The sequence below is a fragment of the Carlito syrichta genome, unplaced genomic scaffold (assembly GCF_000164805.1).
Source record: "Carlito syrichta isolate Samal-C Ts95f unplaced genomic scaffold, Tarsius_syrichta-2.0.1 Scaffold289302, whole genome shotgun sequence".
Lineage (NCBI taxonomy): Eukaryota > Metazoa > Chordata > Mammalia > Primates > Tarsiidae > Carlito > Carlito syrichta.
In genome coordinates this window covers 4,786-9,517 of record NW_007233398.1, presented here as the reverse complement: position 1 = coordinate 9,517, position 4,732 = coordinate 4,786, and the positions used below count along the sequence as shown (strand labels likewise).

The following is a 4,732-nucleotide window of genomic DNA, read 5'->3' as shown; positions in this document are numbered from 1 at the left end:
GCATAGAAGGGTAAAAAAGCAGACAAGTCGCTAAAAGGTGACTTGACCTAAGAATTCATTCAACTAGAGGGTGACTTTTACCTTAAAATAATCATTAGGCCTGAAAAGAAAACCTTGAAAGCAAAATCTAACTTTGGCCCACGATATATAATGATCCTGAGTCCCTCCTCTATTCTCAAGTCTGTTCTTCTGAGGAATATCCTCCATTAATATTTATGTTGTGTCATAATTATTACAAAGAGTTAGGTGCAGCTGTGTCCTCTCTGTAGGCAGTGGTTCTGCCTGGTCCTACTGTCTTTCTGCTCACTTCACTTAGAGGAACTCTTGCGAGGCTGGTGGCAGCTGGATATATTTTCGTTCAGTCCATAAATCCTTTGGAGAACTAATTCCCCCAGAACTTGTTCATCACATTCCACCGCCATGGCGCTGTCCACGGGGATGCAGTTAAACGCTTCGAGCTGATCCCCTGAGGTGAAACCCGTGGCTTCCAGAACAATGATTTCCTCTGCTTGTTCCACAGTGCAGCAGAGTTCAGTCTCCGAGACCGGATGGAATGCACTGGGCAGCGGAACGCTGGCAGAGCCAGCCTGCTCGCCAGGCAGGAGGTTGCCATTCACAGTGGCAGGGTGCCTGGGGAGGACTTCTTCTTGGCTAGGAATACGCACCCACATGGCTTCCATTTAAGCTGTCGCCCAGATTGACTCCTTTTTCTTGCTTTCTTTGGAGAAGTCCAAGGAGGTGTCCAAGGAGCAGGACAGATATGCTGTCTTTCTGTCTCTCCCGTGGGAGGGATGGTGGTCACAGGCTGGGATAGTGCCGAGTTGTAACTGGGAGAAGGGGTTTTGTACTGGAGTCTCTCAATTTCTGAGCTGGCCCATTTTTGATGTCCTTTGTCTGGTGAAGGGATCCCCCAGAGAGGCCCATGTCGGCACCCCCAAAGATGGAGCTTTGTCTCCTTGGAACAGGGATTGCACTGGAGGTGTGATATCTGTTGCACCTGACCATGAGTCCATGCTTCATGAAGTTTTTCAGGTTCGGAAAGATTTGCCTCAAGTCTGGAATCCCTAGTCCATGTTGATATCTTAGCTTGGAATTCCTCAGAGTTAGGGAACTTGATACCATACAAAGTAATCCTTATGTTAATTCAAATCAAGAGGGTAATTGTAGGAAAGCTCAGAGAGTAACTGCCTGCAACAAATTAAGCGTCAGTCTTCAGAAAGAGTTCTCTTTGTGCAATACATTCTTCCTCAACTCATTTAGGGATTCCTTCTGGAGTTGAAGTTTGAGGTGCTCAGCTGAAAATGCACTTCCTTTGTCCTGTAATGCTATTTGTTGCGTATGCAATAATGCCACCTCCCATCCCAAAACTTTCTTCTGTCTTTCATTTTGAAGCACCAAAATGTTTAATTGCAGGCATTCACTTTCTTTTTTCAGCTCATTGCTTGTAAATGTGAGTCTTAGTTTCTCTTCAATTTCCCTTTTCAATTTTCTGAACAATTATCTGAGTCTGTTTAATTGCACGCTGGGCTCTATGAAGCCATAGCAAAGAGAAGACGTCATAAGAATTACCAACACAGTTCTGCTCCACCTGAAGAAGAATATTCTTCTGAGCATTCAAAAAACCCTTATGTTCAAATGGAGCACCATAGTAGCCGTCATTTAGCACAGAAATGGTTTCATTTTGGTTGCAGGCATGAATCTGTTGACCCAAGTATTTCAGCCCATCCACGCAGACTTTCCATTCAATGAACAGCTGGTCAATGGCCTCTTTTCCACCCCATATCTTCACCACCAAACAAGACACAGATGTATCAAGATGGTCTGACACTCCAAAATCAAGACTCCGCCACGTTGGATTCAAGGAATTCTTAATCACTTCACTTCCATGAAACTCTTTATATATCTTTTCAGCATTACACAAGTGAAGTGTGAAGTAGGTGTCAAGGAGTTGGCCACTTCTATTAACAATGTTCCGAGTAGCAATGTTCCAAAGATGTGGAAGACGCCACTGCTGAGATGGCAGCTCCACAGGCAGGGCCCGCATGGCGGAACCGGGAGGCAGTGCGGAGGCCAGCCCAGGGGTGGTGGGAACACCGGCCCGAGACCGACGACAAGGCGCTCATCTTGACCCGGGGGCGCCCAGCGACGGGGTGGGCGCTCCTCCCGCATCCGCCACCGCCTCCCAGCCACGACCTGCCGAGTCCCTGAAGCCTATGCACCTGCCATCCGAGGGACAGCGCTGCTCTATCTCCGCACTGGCCGCCGCTGCCGCCACCGCTGCTAGCTAAGGAAGAGCCAGTGCAATCCCCCTGGTCCATTTTTTAATGGGGCTGTTGGGTTTTTTCCTTTGGGCACATTTGAGTTCCTTGTAGATCCTGGATGTTAGGACTTGGTCAGATATTCAATTAGCAAATATTTTTTCCCAATCTGTGTGCTGTCTCCCCACGCTATTGATGGTTTCTTTTGCTTTGCAGAAGTTTTTCTATGCATCTTCTCCTGTATATTTCAAATCATTTGAAGATCACCTGTAATATCCAATACAATGTGAACACTAAATAAACAGTAGTTTAGGGAATAATGACAAGTGCTCACATATCCATCTTTTTTTTGGTAGTTTAGGGAATAATGATAGTGTTCACATAACTACCTTTAAAAAGTGTTAAATATTTTGGATCTGTGGTTGGTTGAGTCTGAGGATGTAGAATGCATAGATAGAGAGAACTGCCTGTACTTTCAAAGGCTTTTTCTGAGATTATATCAGCCACTGTTATCCCATCCCATTGGTTCACCTCTCTGTTGGTAATTGTTGTTCTCAAGTCTTTAATTGCAAAGTATGAGCCTAGGTATCAATGTTAAGCAATATGAACTTGTAAAGAATGAACTGTATTATGGGGACATTAAGGCTCATAATGACCCAACATTAATTTTTTTAGTTTTTAAAAAATCATTGTATGTATATGTAAACTTTTCCCCATGACAGAGATAAGTATCCAGGGTGAAAAAATCTTAAGTCATTTCTATTTTGGGTATCAATTAGTGCAGTCAAATTAACACTCCCTTGTTTTCTCTTTAATTTCAGTTCAGGCACAGTGACTAACCCCTGCAATCCAAATACTTTTGGATACCAAGACAGGAGAATTGTGTGAGTCCAGGAATTTGAGACCAACCTGGGCAACACAGGGATACTTCGTTTCTAAAAAAAAAAAAAAATCCAAAATTTGCCAGGTGTGGTGGTGTGAGCCTGTAATTCCAGCTACTTCGACAACTGAGGCAGAGGGATCACCTGAACCCAGTAGAGAGAGGCTGTGTTGAGCCTTGATCATGTACCATGCTACACTCCAGACTGGGTGACCAAGTAAGACACCAACTGAAAAAAGAAAAGAAAAGTAAAGAAAAGAACATTTCACTTACTGGTTATTTTTTTTAGAACGTGAGTATTCCTCTATAAAATTGGCAACAGAGAAAGAAGTTGCAAAAAGAAAAAAATACTCTGATAGAGCTGAAATGAGAAATAATTCAATGACATTTAGATAGAAACCCCTAAAAGCTTGGAAAAGATAAAGAGGTGTGAGGGCCATTCTCATTTGCCCTAAGGATTTTCTTCTATCCTCCCCCAACCTGTTTGACATCCCAAGAAGGTGGCATCTCTGTACCTCATCCATGGGATCCTTTTCTTTTAGTTATGGCTGAAAGGAGACACTGAGAGACACCACCAGGAAACTGTGAGGCAGGAAGAGAGTGATTGAGATTCCCACCCCCCTGCCTTTCTATGGGTGAGGCTGAGAAGGCCATCCACTGCTTCTCCCCTTGCCTAGCTATGCCCTCCTGCTTCTACAGCTACAGGTCTGGTTATGCTCTCAATGGTAACTGCGCCTTCCCTGTCCCTTTGAGACTAGATTTTGGGTTGTGCTTCCCTATTGTTGCCTTATGGTGTTCCCCATTCATTGTCACTTTCTCTTAACACTGCCCATTGTGGTCAACAGTTTCTGCATGTAACACTCCTCCATTGTTTCATTTGAATATTATGTTTCTTTCTTGTTTTTTTCCAGATACACAAAGAGTAAACACTTTAAAAAGAATAAAACCTGCATTTACCACAGTTCAGCTCTGGGAAGCAGTGGCTGCATGTGCCCTTACTTCTTTAATGAATCTAAGAGGCAGTATTCTCTCCATGACAGTGGACTGAATGGTCAGAAGAAAGGGGGTGGTGTGAGGAGATGGATCAGAAGGAAGAAAGCTCTGTTTGACCCGACTGAAACTCCCAAAATTGAGTCTACCAGCCCTGAGTTTTTGAAGGAAGTTTCATGTCTCCTGCCATTTTCTAAAGCGAGCTCATGATTCCCTGCATGTAGCATCACAAGGTGGAAAGGCAGGAATGCGAACTTAGAGAAAATCCTTAGCTGACTTTGGGAAGAAGACAGTTCCTGGGACATACTCTTACCTTTTCTCTATTCTGTCCTGTGTGGATTGCTGCGTGGCACTACCAAATGAGAGTCTTTCAGGGCTTCAGTGACTCCAGAGGACCCTTCTATGTCCCCTAAATCAGGAACTGCCCATAGGAACTGGAGAGAAAGGTGATGACCAATGCAGGCTTATCAAGATGCTGCACAGTCCTGTGATTTCCTGTACAAGGACTGTGGACAAATCAGAAACCAGAGCCATTTGGCACATGATCTCTCACTGAGATATTTCTTGGCTTCTGTTCCATTTCCACTCACATATCAGCCACTGC

General features: G+C 44.3%; 1 pseudogene; it reads right to left on the bottom strand.

Annotated features, from left to right (window-relative positions):
* Positions 1-308: 308 nt before the first annotated feature.
* Positions 309-2,123, bottom strand: LOC103256368 (annotated as a pseudogene).
* Between the last annotated feature and the right edge of the window lie 2,609 nt (positions 2,124-4,732).